Source organism: Nylanderia fulva, unplaced genomic scaffold (genome assembly GCF_048542155.1).
Source record: "Nylanderia fulva isolate GAGA-0341 unplaced genomic scaffold, ASM4854215v1 Scaffold28, whole genome shotgun sequence".
NCBI classification, from domain to species: Eukaryota; Metazoa; Arthropoda; class Insecta; order Hymenoptera; family Formicidae; genus Nylanderia; species Nylanderia fulva.
Genome location: NW_028190347.1, coordinates 266722 through 289713, shown reverse-complemented (window position 1 = coordinate 289713; position 22992 = coordinate 266722). Strand labels below are relative to the sequence as shown.

Genomic DNA, 22992 nt, shown 5'->3' with positions numbered 1-22992 from the left:
ATATATACGAGCGAACACGAGCGAGCTAATTCGAGTCTTTCATCGATGCACCCGGCCATGTACACACGAACAAGTGGCGAGCGGAGAAGTTCACTCGATTCTCTACAGCGAATTGCATTAAACGCGTACAAAGGCCGGCTCTAACGCGAATTTCCGATTTCCAAATCTAATTCACTGCAGTTCAGCTCCGGAGCTTATCGACAGACGCGCGATAGCGTATCCATCCTTGCAAAAAAAAAAAAAAAAAAATTATTATTTAATAATATTCATATTTGTAAGAATAATTACGCATGCAAATTTGTCCTGCGCGTGGTCTCTGATTAGCCGCGCAATCCGAAATTTGATAAGAAAATTTGCGAATTAATACGAGAAGTTTTATTACTGTATTCTTGGAGTGTCGGATATTTTCGTTAGTTAGTTTGCGCGAGATAAAAATACGCTCGCCAGATTAAATCGGGCTTTTACAAATGTAAATACATCATTATCTCTAACATATCGTATATTTTCAAACTATTTTCAAGCAAAAAAGTTTGCCGATGCGCGTCGGGCGATATTTAATCACGGAGAGAGAGATCATTTTTCGTAGTGATTTTTTAAAAATTAATTAATCATAATTCTATTTTGCTGCGTGTAAACGTTAATTCTTAAACGAATTCGAAACGATTCGACGAATTATTCCGTATCCGATAAACGAAAGCGGAGCTTCGGGAAGAATTCAAGGAAAGATATTCGCGGATATAAAACGATACTGTCTTAAATATCGGGGAAAAAAGCGGACGTGAGAGGATTTAATGCTCAGCACCCTTGAAATAATACGAGACTTTAACGGAGATCTTATGTCGAGTGGGCGATGAACGTAAAATTATCGTTGTAAAACCATCGTGTAATCGGTTTCTCTTCGAAGCACTCTTGATTGTTTGTCACCTCCATCTTGATATTTTTCCGGTTTTAATTTACTCTATACGTCTGCCACGTATGCGATACACTCTGTATGTGCATTATATATATATATATATAAATAAAACTAGATAAGCGCAAAGAAAAAGAGTGGGGAAAAAGAGAGAATGAACACCGGGACTCCTAACTTCCTCAAAAGGGTTCCAACGCAATTTAATTAAAAAAGTGTATTTTCCAGGTTGCTTTTTCCCCGCCGGCTTTGATCATGCGCGCTAAAGCTCTTTATACATTTTATCTCGCAGGAAAAACAAGCGTGGGGCATCTGGCTAACGGGTTTCTCGCCAAATATATAACGCGACGCGGCTCGGCCAAGCCGCGGAGAGAACGAAAAAAAAAAAAGCTTTGTTTATTCCCATATATATATCTATGAATGTTTCATGCAATATTCTTTCGCATATGTAACGAGGCTGTATGATAATGCGCGAGGTCGAGAAGCAGGTCTTATCGCCCTTTGGATAAATTATGTTCCGCCTTTAACTGCTCATAGAGGAACTTTTCGCTCATCGATGGTGCATTGCATAAACGGAGGGAAAAAGAAGAGAAAAAGAACGAAGAATGAAGCTGCGAAACTTTCTACCTCAGATTGTTCCGCAATTTTGTACGGGGACTTCCTTTTGACGACGAGAGCAAGGAACTCGAAGAAATTCTCGGCGATCCCGACCCTATGGCCTACCTTCTAAAAGCGAAGATGACTTTCTCCGTAGTTCCTACGATGTTAATTTAGCCCTTAAGTGGAAGGATCCTTTTACCTCATCGATAACTGTCAGAGTTTTAAAAGGGAAGTATAAGTACAATTCAATTCCTCGTGAAAGCGTGTATCCTCATATATGATTTTTTTAAATTCAGTGATGATTGTTTATTTTTCTTCAGAATAGAGAAAAATAGTTAAAATAGAATTAAAAGCATTGACACGAAAAATAATCTGAATCATTAAATTTTCTTTTTATTTTAAGAACTAAACAAGAAACTAACCTTTGGATATTAAAGGGGTGCCTGCTTTAGAGATCCAAATTTACAAGCATAAAACTTTTCTCAAAGAAATTCTCGAAAAAAAACCACCTTATTTTTCTAAAGCAGCCCCTTATCCATTAAAATTTTGTATTAAAAAAAAATAGTCTTCAGTATTTTTAATTCCCGATTTTGCAGAGATCGATAATCGTGGTACAGAGAAATAGCCTACTGTTACATCAAACGATAATAGAGCTATAATAATCGCTATAGAAAGGGAGCTCGATGACTCGATGACAGATAGAGGTCTCGATTTATGACGTGGCAAATTATTTGAAAAAAATTTCTTTAATTTTATAATAAATCATTCCGAAACTTTTAGGCATCTATATTATTAAATATTTACAAGTGTAAAATTTTTCTCAAAAAAAAAATTCCCGAAAAAAAAAACACCTCATCTTTAGTTTTCTAAAGCAACCCCCTTTTATCCATTAAAATTTTGTATTAAAAAAAATAGTCCAGTATTTTTAATTCCCGATTTTGCAGAAATCGATAATCGTGATACAGAGAAATAGCCTACTGTTACATTAAACGATAATAGAGCTATAGTAATCGCTTTAGAAAGGGTTGCTCGATGACTCGATGACAGATAGAGGTCTCGATTTATGGCATGGCAAATTATTCCTTCGATTACCGGTGTCGCGGTGGCCTCGCTACTGTCGATGATTAGTCGACGACGGATGATCTCGATAATTACAGCGGAATGCTTTGATACACGCGAGGAGAGCACGCTCCCATTTACGGTGGAGAGCGCGACTCGTTAGCGTCAGTCGGGGCGAGACCGTGGAGTCAAGCGTCGTGCACGAATGATAATTAGCCGTACAAAGCAACAGTAGAAGAGAGAGAGAGAGAGAGAAGAAAGAGAACGGAGAGCTTGAATTCTCTCCGTTGTTATACACGCGTCATAATAATTACGCTCGCGCGAGAGATCATCTCGGGCACCGGAAAGGATGCGTTCGTCTCTCGAATTGACACGCTCCTTTCTAAAATTCGTCACGGTTCTTTGTGCGTGCCCCGAAGGAACTGTACGGGATGTCACGCCAAATCTTGTACATAAATGCCTGTTAAGCGAAGGGTTCTCCTTCCTTCAAGAATTTGTCATTTCATATTTCTTAAGTAAATATGAATAAAAAAAAAGACTGGAACTACTCTGTTATATATTATTCATAAATAACTCGCATTTATAAAATATATCTTTTTCCTTTTTTCTACGTGTAATTATATGTTCTGGTTGGAGCATATATATCATAATATAAAAGAGCATGTAATTGCTTGTATAAAAATTCAAAAATATTGAATAAAATTTTTTTTCGTAAAAGACATAATATTTCGAAAAAAATTAACCGCGAAGCATACTCGAAAGAAAGAAAAATTATGATTAACTTTTCAATCTACAATGTAATTTTTCTCGAAGCCGCATATATACGGCATAAAAATTTTATTTAATTTTTTCCATCAAAATTTATATACACGAATGAATTATCCCATTTTGTTAGTACTATAAATTACATTCCATTGTGTCTACTATATTTCATTCTTTATTCCAGTTCAATTTGACCCAATTTTTATCAATAAAGTTTTTAATTCCAGATGTGAAATGATTATGATGCATAGTACTAAAAATTGAAAAGTTACGAGCGAAAAAGAATGAAAAATATTTTCGTTCAAGAAAAAATAAATTCCAACGTTCTCGCATCTATAAATCCTAAATTGGAGCTTCTCGATGAAAAATATTTGACAGCGTTCCCGTTAATCAAAAGAGACGTACATATCTGTATCCTCGCCCAGCGCATCGAGAGGCCGGAAATCGCGAAGGAAAGAGCTGCGGCTAGCGACGATAAGTATTGAAAAGGGGGCTTTTAAGAGCGTAAAATCACAAGCTTCGCGTGCGTCTGCTCCGGTACTAAAAACGCGAGGCCTACGGGCGATAGGCCAGGCCACGGTATGCCGTCCAGCAGGTGGATATCGACTCGAAGAAGGAGGCAACGAAGGAGAAGGCAAGGATCCCGATTATCCCGAGCATTGAGATTCGCAATCGGACGTTTCTCTCCTCCCTTTCGCCGCTCATTATAGATGCCGTACCGGAGGATATCTCCTTCGATGCTTTCGTTCCGTTAAGCGTGGGTCGAAAGAGGAAGAGAACGGATGGATCAACGGGAATGACGAGAGAGTGTATATCCCGTAGAAACCTCGTCCCATCAATTAACCTACGAATAAGGGGAGCGTAACGGAGGAGAATGATATCGATGTTTTACTCATTACTGTTATAGAAGAGAATACCGATGAGGTACTTATATATCGATCGGAAAGCGGTATAAGAGAACGAAAGGAAAGATTAAATTCTGCGCTTGATTACATCACTTTGTACGAGCAATAGAAAAAATATCGTCTTAACCATTTCTTTCAGCGTTTTATGAATTTGCTCGTAGGAATGTTTAATTACTTACTTTGCCTTTTGTTCCTCTCGTTTTTCAGATGCTTCACGGTATATGGGATTTTCTAATCGATTGACCATCAAAAAATTATATAATTTACATGCATGAAAAATACGATAACGGATTTAGCGATTGCTAAATTCATCGGCTTGCGTATCGGAAATGATATACGTCTTTTCAACGAGTCTATAGAATATCCTCTGTAGAATATTGATAAATATTGTTCGTTATTGCGCATCTAAAAGACATGTTGATAATCAAATACGTGGACGGAATCGAAGACGGAAATTTAATACATCTGTTTTCTTGTATAAATATTCATACTATATGCTATATGTATAAGAGAACACAGCGGAGATTCTACATTTGCAGTGTAATGCAATCGTGTTGGTAAATCCTTCGCTTGGAAACGTGCCAAAAATATTTTGGCATTGCTGACACAATGCTTTCATATGCAAGTCTTATTTCACGTTCGCTTCGTCAGCTAACGCGTCTCGGATGGTTATATTATTTAATTAATATTGATCTTGCTTCAGTGAATCACACTGCAAAAATTATTATATTTATAATACATAGAGAGAATTTTCTCTTAGAATTTATTATGAAAATCATACTAATCGTGGAACAATATGATATTTTTTAGAAGAATTTTATACAAGTTTCTCTTTGATTAATATTTGCCACAATAAGATATAAATTATATATTCAATTAATTTCTTTATGTATATATATTAATATTTTTTCTTGTGACAAATAATAATCAGAAAAATTTTCATAAAATTCTTTCAATACCATGATGTCTCACGATTACCATGATTTTCAGGGTAAATTCTAAGAGAAAATTCTCTCCGTGTAATAAAATGTTTTTACCGTATTTCACATTTCAAATTTAATATTTATATCAAATTTATATACGATAAAATAGTAAAGATAAAAACAAATGTTTTTTTTTGTTTTTTGATTCGCTCCGCTTCTGCATCTTCTCAGTCTATCGAATATCTCCCGCGAGATATAGGCTATAGCAGCAAGTTTCTCTCGGCGCGATTCGATTCCCCCCTAAATAATATAATATCTTTACGTCTCGTTCTCCTCTCGCGCGATGAATAGCTCTCGTGGTGAGAATAAAATTGGTCATTTATGATAAGTCTTGGACTTTCCTTCTTCTCGCGCGCGTGTATCGCCTTTCTCGGAAACAAGCGATTCGTTATTCCTCCGAATGAAACGCGAGAAGAATTTACGGTTTTGTATGACGACAGAAGCCGATAAAAGCTGCCGAAGAGAGAGAGGGATGGACTTAAATAGGTGCCCTTTTTTCGTCGAACTGTTTAACTCGCGTCGAATAGGCTCATAATGTGAGGGAGACTGCGTACAAGATGTTCTATATACATTCTCATTCAATGTGCCTTTGATCGAAACGAAATTGAGTTTCCGTAATATTTTCTGGAATGTTTCAGATAGCTAAGAATGACGAGAAATGTTCTAAATTAAGAAAATTGCATCTTATCAGCAACACAGAAAACTTTATTTCTAAATTGAGTCGAGGCCAAACCTTATCACGGAGAAATTTCAACTTCGAGGTTTATCGACCAAGAAATGGAAATTTGGAAATTGGAAAGAGATCTCTCTCCGACAAATGATGATATATATTCCTCGATGTTTCCACTATGGAAAATGTAATCAAGAAATATAGCGGAAGGGAGATAGAAATATACAAGATACCGATTCTATCTTCGACTCATAAAGTTAGATATATTTGAAGGAAAACATCTATTATACGTTCATAAGTTGATTTTTATGCGCGTTCCAATGGATAGAAACACAAATTACATTAACCGTTGGCCATTCGAAACTTTTACATTCCACGAAAGGAGTCACGATTAGCGGTCTCTATAACACATCACTACTATTCCGTCTCATATGCTTACGTCTTCTTTTCAAATGCTTTTCGATTAAGTCCAGGACACTCTATGCATGCCTTATTTTTGTTCTTTTCCTTCATTTTTTTCAATTTACTTTTATTTGTTTTTATATTAAATATATGCAAATAAATTCCAGTGTTGACGTAATAAAAGTTAGCGGAACAAAACATCCCTCAGGGGCACTACAGACTCATCCCTGTAGTGTACGGGTGTCGCAATCCCGAGGTACCCGAGCTGGAGTGTGTGGTGATGGATGAACGAGGGAGTGATGGGCGTGCAGGCCCTAAAAAGGACTTGTCCACTGCACTAGGTGAAGGAAAACACCGAAGATAACACCCGGGGGGGAGGCCCCGTTAGCTGAGTAAGGCAACCTCCTAAGGGGAAGGAAAACCCCCGACAGAAAAAAACCAATTTTCTTCTAGCAATCATGAGGAGTACAAAGAAGAAAGCGAACGTCCTGGGTTCGGATTCCAGGAACCGGCGTGGGGGGGGTGTAGGCCTGGCTTCCCCCTCGTCGTCATCAGACGACAGGTCGTCCGCAGTTTTGCCGGCTGGGGCTGCGGACTGGAGAGCGACATCGCCGAGGTGTGTGCAGGAGGACGAGGTGGAGAACCGGCTTATTAAGCTGGCCATCTTATGGGAGGACCGGGATAGGACGGTTGACCCGAGGGACCTGGCGCTGAAGATTCGTCGGATTCTTCGGGACGAGAAGGTGAGTGGCTTTCGGCATCTCGGGATATACCATAGGTTGTCCCGATATGCCGAAAGATACTTTCATAAGTGCGCGAAGGGTGCGACTGAGTTTTGTGGGGCGCACGTATGTGTCCCTGATGAGTCGCGGAAGAACTGTCCTCGGCCTCCCTCTCCGGAGAGGCTGCGTGGCGACAGCGAGGAGGAGGCCCTTGAGGTCACCATGGGTGAAGACGCGTTGGGCGCTGCCTCTACCTCCGTTAAGGGGTTGGATGGCGCGCTTGGCGTGTCGGAGCCTGAGGTTTCTCTCAGCCCGGTAGGGGTTCTCGGACGGGACTCGGTCCTGGCGGACAGCTGCCGGGACTATGCGGAGGAAAATCGCGAGCTCAAAAAGCGCGTTAGCGTGTTGGAGGCTTCCAACAGGGAGCTGCGCGAAGAATTGGAGGCGATGAAGCGTGCGGTGGCTCCCCTTCCTCCATCTTCGGGGGAGAAGGAGGCGCCTCCCGTGAAGAAGAGATCGCGGCGGAGGCGAGACAGAGAGGTGGTCTCTGAGCTAGAGTTTCCTGGCAAGGAGACCACTTCTGAGGTGCGGAGGACTCCGTTTGAGTCCTCATCTGTGGCTGCTTTGGGGGGGGATCCACACCAGCAGCTTTTAGCGCGGGTGGATCTCCTCATTGAGAGGCGCGTGACTGGGGCGGTTGAGGATCTGAGGAGGGCTGTTGAGTCCCTCAGGTCCTCCTTGGTTTCCCGGGGTGAGGGGGTGGGATCGTCTGCCCCTGCTCCCCTGGTCGGGGAGGTTTCCCCTGTCCTTTCTACGCCTGTGCGTGGAAGGCGGGGTCGCGGCGCGAAAAAGGTGGTTTCTTTCCGGGGGCCTGGGTCCTCGCTCCCTTCGGTGGCTGATTCGGTCGCTGGGGGGGATTGGGGGCTTGGGGTCCCGGGAGGGTTTAGCAGGGGTTCCGCGCCCAAGGTTGGTTGCGCAGAAGAGAAGAAGGAGGCTGAACCGAGTATTTCGGCAGCCGAATTCAACGGCGGTTCATGTGACCTCTGTCGGCGATCGGAGGTCATACGCGGAGATATTGCGTGAGGCCAAGGGGAGTATTAGCCTGGAGGAGCTTGGTGTTCCTCCACTTAAGCTCAGATACACCGCCACTGGGGGCCTGCTTTTGCAGATCCCTGGTGGAAACACCGGTGAGAAGGCGGACCTCTTGGCGGATCGTATTCGCGGTGTCTTTGCCGATCGCGAGGATGTGGTGGTATCCCGCCCTCAGAAAACCATGGATCTTCGGATCCGTGGGACTATGGGGGAGGGAATCGCCACTCGCGATGAGATTCGCGATGCCCTGGTGGCTTTGGGGGGATGCTCGGTCGGGGATGTTCGGATCGGAGCGATTCGGACTCCCCGGGGCTCTCCCTGGAGCACCGTGTGGGTGCGCTGCCCGGTGGCAGCGGCGCGTAGAGCTGTGTCCGCGGGGAGGATCAAGGTGGGGTGGGGAGTGTTGGGGGTGGAGCTGCTTAGCGCTCGCCCCCTTCGGTGCTACCGTTGCCTCGAGGTGGGGCACACGCGACACCGTTGCTCGGGGGGTACGGATCGCTCCGACCGCTGCTACCGTTGTGGCGTGTCGGGGCATCGCGCGGCGTCTTGTAGTGCCACGCCCCGTTGTCCGGTTTGTTCGGACAGGGGGGTGTTGGCGACTCATTCTCTGGGGGCTCGGGGGTGTCTCTTTGGGTCTCCAGTTTCCGAGGTGGACGGTAGGCGCCGGGCTCCGGGTCGTCCCGATGGGGGACGAACCATGGAGATTGAGGTTGCCCCGATAGATGTTCCGGTTGTGGAGCGCGTGCGGGCTCCGGGGTCTCCCGCTGGGGGGGCTCCTGTGAGCTTGGAGCGGGTGAGGGTGGAATGCGGTCTGCGCCGGGGGGGGTTGCCGAGAGGTGGCTCCCCTGTGCCGGGTTGCAGTTCTGCCCCTGATGTTTAGTGTTGTTTTTCGTCCATTGTCGTAGGGTGTAGCGGTGGATGCGGGGGGTTCCGGGGAGGTTGCCGAAAGGTGACTCCGTGGTCTCCCTGCTCCGCCAAGTTTTATGTTTATTAGGTAGCGGCGATGGGTGTTGAGTGTCGGGGAGGCTGCCGAAAGGTGACTCTGCGGCCTCTTCACCCGCGCCAAGTTTATGTAAGTCTTTGTTTTGTTTGTACTTCGTTCATAGGTGGGGTAACAACCCCCCCACCTTTATTGTGGTCGGCAATAGTGCCTCAATGTTGGCTCCTAGAGGGCTGGGCCTGCGGCCCTTACTTGGTTTATGTTGTGGACGTGTATATGTTTGTCCACGTATAGTTGGTGACGTCTTGTGACGTTTAAGTGTGGGGTGGACGGCTGCGGCCGTCTCACTGACCGGGTTGGCAGAGAGAGGGGTGGGGGCCCCGCTCTCATTGCACGTCGACCCTGGGAAGTCCGGGGGGAGCTAGTAGCCCGGCTCCCCTCGATGCCCTTTCGGGGCAAGGGATGTCCACTCCGGGGGGATACCTGTAGTATCCTCTCGGGGGATGTGTCCTTCCTAAAGGACGCCGGTCGGGTGTCCACCGTGAAGTTATGCTAACGCGGTTCCGCGGTGGACAGTACCCATACGACCAGGGGCTTCAGTCAGGTTTTAGGTCGGTCCCCCGCCCGATAGTCCCTCGGGATACTACGGGCGGGAATCCACCACAAAGCCTCCCGACCCTCCCTCAGGGGTCGGGACGGCGAAGTTTGGTTTAGGCAAATTTCCTGACTATAAAAAAAAAAAAAAAAAAAGCGGAACAAAACAAGCAGAATCAATTCTAATTAATTTTATTTACTGCTGAAAAGTTGCCAAAGAAAAAATGTGTCCTGTTATTTTTTTTTTTCATGTGATGTTCTGCTAAAGGAAGATTAAGTTATAGCGGAACATGAATTAAAAAAAAGAAATTAATTCTAATTAATTTTATTTATTGCTAAAAAGTTGCCAAAGAAAAATGTCCTGTTATTTTTTTTCAAGTGATGTTCTGCTAAAGGAAGATTAAGTTATAGCGGAACATGAATTTAAAAAAAGAAACAACAGAGCAACAAATTAATTTCTTGGGCAACTTTGGAGCACCAAATGAACAACAAATAAAAAATATAAATTAGAATTGATTTTGTTTCCCTTTCTAAAAGACGTGAGCAAACGCTTGATATTTTATCGATTTCAAGGGGGGCAAGCAAATGCACTCTCTTGATTCCCTCATGATTCGGAGCGACGTGTTACACGTAGAAGAACCGTCTGGTGCGTAGGGCTTTTGCCTTCCGCTTTCTAATTGGCCATCATGGCTGCCATCGATTTTTCTCATGTGTACATATGTACGTATCAAGATATGTAAATACGCGGCTCGTACTGTACGCGATGCCACGAGGCGTTGTATCGTCAGGCTTGATGTACGTAGGAGAAAGGAGATCGTGAATTAGAGGAAAGGGAATAAACGTGTTCATCCGATGAAACGTATTTGTCCAACGCGGCTCGTTTATATTTAAATGAACGGTTGATTTTATATTGTACGGCTCGCTTTTCTGGAGGCGCATCTCCCTGAACGGGATCCTGCGGCGCGCTTTCGATATATATCGGATACAAAGAGCGACTACCGGTCCTCGGGAGTTTCAACGCGAGCGCGAAAGAGAGAACATTTTCATTCGCGCGCGCGCGAGGATAGAACGAACAGGAATATTGTAACGCGCTCCCTTTCTCTGTTGGCTTTTGATTCACGATAAAGCCCAGAGCTCGGCCAAGTCAAGCTAAACATTTAAATATTGAACGCTCGCCTCCCACGTGCCCGCGTTGAGGTGGAGGTACTATCGTGGGTTATTTTCGAAATTAACTCGCGATACGCAGATCCGCTTTAATACAGTGCAACGCCCTTTTTTATCCCGAGCCATTAATTTCTGTTTAAACGTTGGACATAATTATTCATTGTTATTATAAATTTATTATGAAAGCGAATCTAATTTGCGTAGAATATATATAGATAGGGTGTCTAGCAGACTTGATGAAAAAAATTTTTCCCTGACTCTCTCTCTCTTTTTAAGTATTACTTTTTCCAAATATATAATTTGCTTATATCTATATAATAAATCAATTAAATGTTAAATTATGAAATCCTCGAGATATTTTTGTCAACAATGAAAAGATTCGAAAGTTAAAAAAATTAAAATTTAAATCAATTTTACAATCTGCATTATGTACGATAGTCGAAACAAACATGTCACTATAAACTATTTAAATAATCATCTTTTTTATTTATATTATTATATATCAAATTTTTTAGTTTTGCATCTATCAAATACATTGAAATAAAATAACACGACGATGAAAATATAAATTAACGAACACGCTGTAAATGAACTGATTTTTAACAACACAGAAAATTAGCGTTCTGAGAGTCAAGGAAAAGTTTATATTTATTTAATAAAAAATTTCAAATTATTGAGACAGATGTAGAATAGTGTGAAAAATCCAGATAAATAGTAAAATTTCCTGACTTTCTCACTGACAATTCTAGATTTATAAAATTCCTTGACAATGCCCGGTTTTCCAGATTTTCCTGACCGCTAGACATCTTGATATATATTTTAAGAATAATTCTTACACACTAATATTACTTTCAACTATATATTTCAATGAAGAAATTTAAACTGTCGGTCGAAAGTTGTATTTTTGCTCACGGCATCATTCTTTGCGCGGTCTATCTCGTTTTGTTTCTCCTTCGGTTGCTTCGCCAAAGTTGTTACGTGAAGCAAGTTTAAGACTTCAATGTGAGATGGAAGGTTAAAAACAACAGCATGAGAAGGTAAAAGTTAATACGAGTGCTAAAAAATGGCTTCCCTTCCAGGCTGTACCATCGAGTGGGGTGAAGAATTGTTGCTCTGACAAGTAAAACTCTCGCAAATTGACGTGCAACAGTTCGCGCGTGCTAACGCGGCATTGTAGTCGCGAATACAATTGTCAAAGACAATTGCGTCGCGGGCGGGAACAGCGATTGATTTATCGACGACATTACAATTCGAGAAATTATTTGACTCGAGCGTTCTGGCGCGCTGCTGGTGGCTGCGGAGGTGTTGGGTGCCGTTCAAGTTGCGTCGAAATAGATGGGAAATTTATCAGAAGATTCAATTGTAGAAGGCGGCGTCGCGTTGATCGAGCTATCAATTTTAAACGCAATCCGCGTAGCGCGATATAGATTCGAGAAATCGAATTCGAAACTCTGCCGACTTTAACCCAATATTTACACCGCCGTCCATTTATTAACGTTTCGAAATTGCGCGTTCATTATACGTATAAGTTCCCTCTTCTTTCTTCCTCTGGCACAATAGTAATATTCCCGAGTATTTTTCGAGTCGGTCTCGCTGTTCGAAGAATATTGGCTCCAATTATGCGACGCGTTGCTGCGAGATTCTTCCGAGTTAATTAAGAATTAAATTTTTTTTTGTACGCTATTATATAATTTTGTATAAACGAAATGTGCAAAACGAAATGTACGTGCAAATTGGTTTCAGATAAAAAAAAGTCGAGAAAAAAAATCCTGCCTCTCTATATTTTCGAATTATGAATACAGAATGGAAAAAGAGAATGCACGAGAGGATTATCTATTATTTATTTTTGAGAAAAAGCGAAATCAAGTTCATTTGCATATTACAGAGGAGATAGGAAATTATGATTAATATCCTCGTATCGAACATTTAGTCCATATAATTTATAGGAATCCCCGGCAAGTGTCCAATGAGCTCGCCGAAAATCCGTACATAAATCAATCCGTAGAACAAGTTGCAACGTTTGTGAAATAAACGTTTATTTTTTTGTATCTTTGTCACAAACTGTCTCATTACTCATGCGTTATATGAATATACGTGTATTGCGCGTTTTCTTCATGACTGCGAAGGTGGTTAATGTAATGTTTATCATCATCTCGGAAATTAATTAGCCTTTGAAGTTGAAGACAGCACACCCTACATTATTGAATCGATCATACTCCGTTACCTCAGCAGCGTAGCAATTATATGACGGCTCGCTTGTTGTTGGATTCATTAACGAAGAGCCTTTGCGAAACGTTGTTTGACAATCAAGCTGTTTGTTCAATACTTTTAACTGCCTTTCGTGTATACAGGATAAAAGTATGTAGTTACTATCACAATACGCGATTTTATATCCTTTGATGACTTTGACTTTTAATTGACTTTTCCTTTGCGAAAATTTAAAGGTCACGTAACTTGAAAATTTCAAACTAGGTAATTGCAAAACTCCGGTGGAAATTCCTTTAAGAAAGAATTCTCTAAATTTTTTTCGAACGTAATTAAAAATTTTTATGAAATATCATGTTTATACGTACACATTTATCTCAATTTTTGAAAATATTATTTCTCCCGTTATTACTATGGCAATATATATTTTAATATATATTTCGTTACGATTATAAAACATTATAATATACAGTTGTTATATTTGTCGAATAGTAGAGGAGATACACGTATGCTTATCCATGTGGATAGTTGAATAATTCATCTGCGTGGACTCTTTTTTAAAAGATAGAAATGAGATATTTTATTCCTACAAAAATAATTCTTTATAAAAAATGATTCCTCTTTTTCTCTCGCTCTCCTTCTCGCTTTCGTAGAATGCAGTCTGAAACCGCACAGTGTGCATCCTGCTGTGAATGTATATGTTTCGCTCAACAACGGCTTCTTCGATTATGTAAACGGTGCGATAAATTACGTGGGGTGTTTGTCGTCTCAACATGACGCGACGAGGAACGAGATAGATACGCGATTAGCTCCTCGGCTCTTCGTGAGTCTCTTTGCGAATCCCGAGAGGATTCTCTATCGTGTTCGTCTACGAACACGCACATACATAAAGAGAAAGAGAGAGAGAGGGAAGTTGAATACTATTAAGTAAAATAAATCTGAGTATTAACAAAAGACTTAACAAGATAACCTTTTAACTTAAATCTTAATTCCTTTAATCTCAGAAATGATCTTTCAGCTTAAAAATAATCTTTTTACTTTTAATCAAGTAAAATTGCATTGTTAAAAAGTCTAAGGCAGAAAAATGTATATAAATCTAAAAATAATGATACAGATCGAGTATAATTTACGAACAAAAAATATTTTCGAAAACAGAAAATATTTCGCGATTGTAATTGTTTATCGCAATTCACACAATTTCTCTTTCAAAAAAAATTATACAGGATGTCCCAGAACTGGCGGAAAAGTTTTTAATGGCAGATTCCTGGTATCATTTGGAGACGATTTTTCTTTAGTGAAAAAATGTTGAGAGAGGCCATCATTTTTAGCATGTTTTTAATTTTTGTTATTATGTATCTTTATAACTAACAACCAGGTTGTAAACCTTATATTAAAATTCTACTAAAACACCTAAAATTAACTGGAGAATATTTTATTTCCACAAAGCTTATATAATTTCCAAAAAAGCCTTTATTTTCGAAAATGATTGGTGTGCAACATTTTCGCTGAGGAAAAATCGTCTCCGAATGATATCAGGAATCTGCCAGTAAAAACTTTTCCGCCAGTTCTGGGACACCCTGTACAAAATTATTTCATTATTAACGTCGCAATTAATTTTAATAGGTTTTATTTTAAAATAATGAATAAATAGCGACGAAAGAGCAAACAACGTTAATCGCTCTTCTTAACGTGGAGCATCTAGCGCGTTTTATTCCGAGATACAGCGTCAAGGAGACAAGAGAGTGACGTATGGGGAGCCTGGCATTGTTCTACCTACTCGAGGGCTCGACGACACGTTTAGGATGACTAAGTCGGCGCGGTGGGTATCTGCACTTTCACCTGTAGGTCTCTTTTATATTCAAGAAGAGACCGAAAGAGCGAACGAGAGAGAGAGAGAGAGAGAGGACGGGAGAAGCCGGATAATCTGGAAAATACATCGAGCATCCATAGAAAAAAATCATCTGAATATTAACGTATATATCTAGTAGTAACTCTATTTTCTTCCTCAAGGGATTTAGTGGCTACGGCGTTTAGAGTTATTGCTTTGAGTATTACTGAAAGACAGGAATTCTCTTGAGAATCTTGAAAATCTTTCTGAAAGGATGCATATTGAAACAAATCTAAAAAGATCGGAATCTTGAAAGGTTTCGCTTTAATCCGGAGGTACTTCAAGTTTTCTATAAAGCTATTAATTAGAAGAAGAAATCGATTATATTAATTTTCTTATTAAAATTAATTATAATATTAATCGAATAAATCAAGTAGGCGTTTGACAGCTGTCAAGCGCAAGATTTCACCGTTACGTGTATCCGAGTAAATTTATTACCGTCTTGATCGGACATGATATAAATGTATCGTAATTGTAAGCGAGAATAAGATTTAGCGTGAAAGTTCCGTTAAGCGAAAATTGTGATCCGTAAATATTTTAATAAATGTCATATCGCTCAATTGATTTCACACGATTTAAAAACTTTAAAATACATTTAACGCTAAAAAATGCAGCGAGAAAAAATCTAAATATAATGCAATCTGTTATAAGTGTGAATAAGTTATCTGAAAAATATAATTTTAATATCAATTTAATTCGTATGCTATATATCACGTGTTCTTATCTCAAAAATGTCAAATACGATCGCGTTTGAAATTTTCTTAGAATTCCTATCTATGACTAATATTTCAAATGATTCGTCGTATTTCCAAACGACTCGAGAGAGACGCTCGTTAGTTCATCGCGATGCATACCGCATACGTAGAAACGACGAGGAGCAAGAAGAAGAAGCCTTGGCGTATAGCACCGCGAATGGGTCTTTAATTCGTGTCGAGGGACTATCGAAGTCGCGTTCCGACGACGACCGGACGTCTTTTCTCGGGGAACCGCGAGCAAGAAAAGCTCTCGCACCGGTCGAGCACCGAGCGAACGATCATGATATAGCAAATGTTTGAAATGACTTCTAACAAGGGAAGGATCCCGGACTCCGGTTGTGTACACACATGAACACACGTTCACACACACACATACATATATATATTCTCGTATCCGCGCACTTGTGTGCGTGCCTGGGGTACCTTGATTGAGGAACGATGCAAAGGTCCGAAAGGCCAACGAAAGGGCAGACGGTAAGGAGAGAGAGATAGAGATGGACAGGTAGATAGGTAGATGGACAGACAGATAGTAATAGAGAGAGAGAGGCAGAAATAGAAAGGGAAAAAGAGGAGAAAAAAATGAAGATGCGAAGAGAGAGAGAGATTCTCGTTGATTTTTAATTGCTCTCTTTGATTGTATTTTTTTTTTCTTCCTCTTTTTTCCCTTTGCGACTGAATGGTCCACTCGAGAATCCACCGCAGCCTTTGACGGTCACGTATCGTGATTAGTGTCAAGTGATCTTCGCGCTCGTTCCGTTTTCATATGGGAGCAGGTGGATGAATGTGGGTGGCGGCGGGTATTAAAAATCCGGGGCTTTATCAAAAGCAAAAGGGGCGATGATTCTCGCATGAGCGAGCGATTCGCGTCTTATGAGCAAGTCACGTCAAAGTTCAGAAATTCTCGATATTTTTGCCTTTGAATCTGCGAGAAACGAATCAAATCGTTTCGTTTGAAGCGATATATCTCCTCACGTGAAACCCCCACGGTTGCATTAAAAAGCGCGGAAATCGTTCCTTTAGTTATTTTCACTTGCCGTTAAAGCTGCGATAGCGATATGGAATCAAACCCTGACGAAAGAGAGAGCAGAAAGATCTCGAGTATTTTTATTCTCTGTATTCACAAATTTGTACAATGGTACACAATGATATAATAGTAATGATATAATGGTATATCACACAATAGTGCTCGACGTACTAAATCCGTATTACTAATGCGAAAATGTGGATGCGCAATATTTCAAAAATAATGCACGAAACCGTTCCTTGAAGTTGTAAGCCGGGAAAATAGGTTCTTGCTCGACGAGAGAGCACACTATCGATTTTGCAATAAGCTATAAAGTATAATCGCTCCCACGGCACTACTTACATAAAACTACTGATGTAAAATTTTTGGAAACTATATACCACGAAGAGACAAACAAGTAATATCGTTCTCGAAAGAATAAAATGTCAAGCCCAAACCGTGTTTCGCCGAGTGCAGATCCGCGAGATATAGGCGGAAATATTTAATAAAGAATTACGTACGGTGGATGCACAAAGCAGGCGTAGACTGGCCCCTCTTTAAATTACGTTCGATGCTGATACGAGCTTTTTTTCCCTTTCTCTGTGACTTCATTAAATTTTGCAGTCGCGATAAAATGCATAGTACACTTCTATCTCTCTCTCTCTCTCTTCCCTATCTCTTTTTCTGTTGGGGTGATTGGTCTGGTGGCCGAGTGAGAGAGCGAGAAAGAAGAGAAAAGGAATAAGAACACGCGAGCTGAAGGAGGCATTCGCAAGGAGGACGGAAAGTAGGAAACGAATTACGACGAAGTGGCACTACGTCGAATTGATGCGGGATGAGAGAAAACGTAATTATATGCGCGGCACAGTCGAGTCGTAGCGATCGGAATAGAATCCCTCTTCTCTTTCTCTTTTCCTCTCGATGCCCGAGCTCTGTATTATCCCGAGTCTAATCAATTGTCAGCGCGGGTAAACTACCGTTTGCGATTACGCTCGGCGGCGCGATTCGTCAATGAGAAACTTTCCGGAGCTCGATTCCCTTATATTCCTTGCTTCTCCTCCGTCGGAGCTTCTTTAAATTTCATGACGGATCGTGACTATCTCATCTCCGGAAGGATCTCTCAAAGGTATTGAACGATGCCGTGACTACACGTCGACGCAACTACCTACAGCATAAAAATTTTAGGGCAACTTGGAGCACCCGATGACTCGAGAGTGGATTAAGCTGGTAATTTTGTAAGACACGCTTTAAGCGAAGTTTCACATTTTAAATAGATATTATTGGGGATTGTTGATCTACTTGATTCATTCTAATTTAGAATGTGGAGTGCGTCGCACGTGTCTAAAATTTGTCGAGCTTCAAATTTTTAAACGTTTTAAATTGGAAAGTTTAGTTTGGAATAATTTGTAAGATGATGGAGATGAAAATTGGGTTTAAAGATTTCTTCTCATTATATTATAAGAAAAGGAAGATAATTTTATGCAATCTTCGAATTTCAAATATTGATTAGCTTTGTCAATACAAATCTGACGTCGTGGGAAAGTTGAATTTAATATTAAATTTTATGTCTCGCGCTTCTTGATTAATTCCAGCGAATTGTAATATCTCCCATCACTGTTTCTATCTCGTATATTTAATTATGTTTGATATACTTTTTCTTTTATAGTTTTACGACAGATAAAAATTTAACAACGCTGAATGTTTGAAAGTTAAATAATTATTCCTACTAAACTCGAATTGCGATAAAAAATTACTGTCCTCTTCCTCTCGCGTTAACAACTTATCACTCAAATATTTACCAATTTATATATATTTGTTCTATCTTTCTGTCGTATACACGAGACATTTCTTTCTATTACAAGGCATATACGCGAGAAATATGTAAAATATTTGAAACGCTCTGTACACATGTTGCACATCGCTAAATGAATATTACCGATGCAGTAATACCGGGGTAGTAAAATGTCAAAACTTGAATTGTTCAATCCGCATTGGAATCCTATGAATCCGATGGATTTATGCCGGATGGAGGTACGGTCACTCTTGAATACACAATTTCAAAATTCCGTTCACACCGAGTTCGTTCACACGGGGTCTGCTCTCTCGCCCGCGCAGCATAAACGCACCTCTGCGCTATGCGGAATACGCGAAGAACGGAGTGAAACGTAATCGCACGCTTCGATGCTCGCGGGAAGATTGCTCCCCGATGGGAGAGAAAGAGAGAGAAAGAATGCGGTGGTGTACGCGAGTTACGCGATTACGCTCGTGGAGAAGCATTACATCGTAGTGCAAAATTAACGAGAGAAATTAAGTGGCCGCAAGTGAAGCGAGACGGTTGTTTTCATAAGCGAATATATAAGGAAAGAGGAACGGTGAGAGAGAAAGAAAGATTTTTTTTCTTCGATTTCGCGAGATATCGGACGTTCACTCTCTCGTGCGCGAGACATTCGTCAAATTCGACGCGGACGTCACAAATTGCAGCTGGAGAAGAAGCGGCGCGGAAATCGTTGAAAATACGTGTAAGAATGTAGGGATTGCGCGCGAGAAGAAGCAAGGGAATCCTTACGAGAGACAGAAACGAGGAGGTAGATAGGTACGAACATTTTTCAGGAATTTATCGGTCGCGCGCGCGGCTCGAACTTTCCATAAATTATACTTTCAGATCGATCCTTCCCGGATATCGAACGAAAAAGGCATCAAAGGCCGAATGCAATTATTCGTATTCTTCGCGTATTGAAAATTACGTCGGGGCTTGTAAGAACGCGGAGAGCGAGGAATGCGAAGCTCGATCTTTGATCGTCGTTAGACGGCGGAGTTGAATTAATTGCCAATTCCGTTGCGAGATGCTAAAATGTTGCCAAACCGCTGTAATCATTACCCGGAACGATCGCGGTAATTTACTAATCTATTTACGTTTACGCCAATGCCAAATACAATCCCAATAATTTATCGATATCGGCCGCCCACGGCTTCGGGCTCCATAAATCTTTCGGGCTGCCAATACGCGCGATTTTCGCGTCGCTGCAAAATGAAATGCAAGAATCATCGTGTCTGAATCAAGAGGGTATACGAAACCCCCATACATTTCCGCCCGTACAAGTCGTATATTTCACGTCGACGCCTAGAAAATCCCTTCCCGACTATTTCGTTTGATATCGCGAATCGTATGGTACGCGGTTCTCCCGGCAAATTTGCAGAGCTGGAAAAGATAGCCGCGAGATCAGAATGTGTCGATTTTATAAAGCGGGACAAATCGACAGGCGACAAACGACGGAAATTGTGCAGTGACACAATTCCTTTTATTTTTATTTTATTTCTTTTCTCGAACAAAAAAATAAGTTTCGAAATCTTTCCGATTATATATTATATAAGTTTTCCATTTATTGTATCGTTTTCTACATCAAATCAAATTGAATTGACAACCAATTATGAAATGAAAATTAATTAGAAATTATATTAGAGATTGAGGTGTATGAAATGTCAAAATTCAAGATTTGCCGCAAGTTCTCGTATAAGGTAAACGTAAAGCGCAAATCAAGACTTCGAATCTCCGAGAGTTCTTTACGGAAGTTTCTTGGTTTTCAAGTGACAGCGAATATTGTGAATAATTAGTAAATTCGATTAATGTTATTTCACGACGTCAAAGTCGAGAGCAAAACGTTGCAGGAGCATCCTGTAATGTAAAGTTGACATTTGACGTTTGGAAAAGAGCTACGAAGAAGATCAATATGAAAAAACTAAAGATCAATATGCAAATTTAAAATGATTTTAAAATACAAGATATAAAATATGTGAAAAAATTAAAAGAATTTTATTGAAAAATAGTAACGCCTTAAATATTTATTTGAATAATATTCGATTCTCTGGCTGCGGAAAACGATGGGTGGAATTTCGCTGATTGATAAAAATTGACGGGAAACGTAATCATATGGCTGTACGCGGAGGTTGCCAAGCGGAAGGAAAGGAGCTCACGGGTCAATCCACTGTTGCATTCTTCATCAGCAACTTGAGCGTTAATGCACCGACAATATACGCGAGTAGGGAGAAGGCGGGATCGATAGTACGGCGTAAATCTCCCCCGTAAATAGATACGACCGAGTTAGATGCCGGACGAACGAACGAACGAGTATGAATTCCGAATAGGATGTCTCGAATTTCCGCACATGCCGATGAATCTCGGCATTTCTCTGTACCACCCAGTAGTTTTTCAGTTATCGTTTCGCGTAACAATTATACACGGTGTTAGTAAAACGCCCTAAATGAAAAAAAAATCGTGAATCTTTCACGACGAACGGTTACTAGGTCAATTTCTATAGTGGTCCAGAGACGACGACGTGAAATATCACATCGGTTACGGTAATTTTGAAAGGTTTCTATGGAAACTGAAACATAGAATATTGGTACAAAGGGGAGTAAGAAAGAGCAAAAATGGGTCTATGTGCCCGTCCCTTTTCGGCACACAGACCCATTTTCGCTCCTTCTTTGACAAAGAGGAAAGAAAAGAGCATGCAAAATGAAACCCGTCCGAACTGGAAAAGAACCCAGAAATTGAATGATAGATGGACATATGACGTTAGTTCTCGTGAATTTTGTTTCGATGTCTTTCTTCAAAAATATCACGACACTGAGAGAAAAAATGCAAACTGTATTTTACATTGATATAAACTGATATCGAATTATTTGTTGAAAATCATAAACCATGAAAAAAATTAAATTTAAATTTAATAACTATATATACTTAGATATTATTCCTAGAAAATGTCTTTTACAATTTATTTGTTCTATTTATCGTTTTAAACGTTCAGCTTGATTTCCTCTAATTAATTAGTCTCGATCGATGCGTGCGATTTTTATTCCCGTCCACCTTATGCTCGTCTCTCATTTTGCTGTCTAATGAGTCTCAGAATCATTATTTTTTCGCTACAGCGCCTCGCATCCAAACGAGCAACAGTTTTGCCTCCGCTCCTCGATATCTCTCTCTCTCTCTCGGAATCTCCCGAGAGAGTTTAAGAGCGAGACGAGATCGGACGATGACACTTGCTTCGCGTCTTATCGCAACAGACAATCCTCTTGGAGACAGATTATGTTGTTAAATCGTTTCGGCCGGGACTGATCGAGAGGGAGGGATAGGGGGACCGAACGAGTTAAGAAAATTTAGTGGCTGCCAACTTTATTAGGCACGATTATATTAGAGCCGCACGGCACGGACGGCAGTGATTTATTCACTCGGTCCGGTCGGTTTATGCACGCATGTCTCGTGTATATATGCGTTGTTGTATGCGTGCGGGCCCGGGTACGTGCCATATGGCGAGGAAACGCGGTAAATCATTGCTTGTTAACCGTGCGCGGGCTCTAAGCTCGTTATAAAGCGAAGTTCAAACTTTTTAAGTATGCAAAATGCTCGCGCGAGAGCAAAAAAGCGCCGCGTCGCGTCGCCTCTCAGCTACTGATATAACTATGACGACGATGATCGGCTATGCTGCTACGCTACCTACCTCTTCTTGCAGGACTTCTCGAACCGAACGATAATACTTTGTCAAGCGCACTTTTCAACTTCTTACACAGCCAGTTTGCAAACTCCCCCAACGTTATTTACGGATGTGCGTGCTAACGACGCGCCCGGTAATTCGCGTCCTGAAATCCGCTCGATCTAACGTGAGAAAAGTATTTTTTTTTTTCTAATTACGTGAAAGTATTCTCTTGCACTTTTTTTATCAAAGACTGGGAAAAGACTGCAGAAATAGAACGGATTAAAATATGAGAAAGAAAAATATTTTTTTGATCAATTTAATTAATTAAATAAATGAGATGAATATTTTTAGATTTTAAATACGTTAAAATTATTTTCATTATTATTGTATAATAATAATTTGCAATGATTCACTGAAGCAAGATAAATATTAATTAAATAATATAATTATCCGAAACATGTTAGCTGACAAAGCGAACGTGAAATGAAGCGCTTGTATGAAAGCATCGCGTCAGCAATGTCAAAATATTTTTTCCACGATTACATTATAAATGTAGGATCTCTGTTACGTTCTTATGCGTGTATATATTTATAGAGAAAACAGATACATCAGATTTGCGTCTTCGATATTCCGTCTTCATATTTGATTATCGACATGTCTTTTGAGACGCTGTATAAAAGTTATGGCATCTCAGATTGTCAAGACATTTTTGTCGCTTTAAAAGACCAGAACTATATTTGCTTAAACTATTAAATAAGACCTCTTAATTATGTATAAATTTCCGGAATAAAAAGCCAACTTGATATGTACGAGCCCAGAGAAGATAAAAGTGAAGAAAAGCCCAAGGCTTATCGTAAATGACCAATTTTG

General features: G+C 40.6%; 1 protein-coding gene across 2 annotated transcripts in view; it reads right to left on the bottom strand.

Moving 5' to 3' along the window:
- Positions 1–22992, bottom strand: part of LOC114939164 (uncharacterized) — a 138888-nt gene that overhangs the window by 63903 nt on the left and 51993 nt on the right. The window lies entirely within an intron of this gene.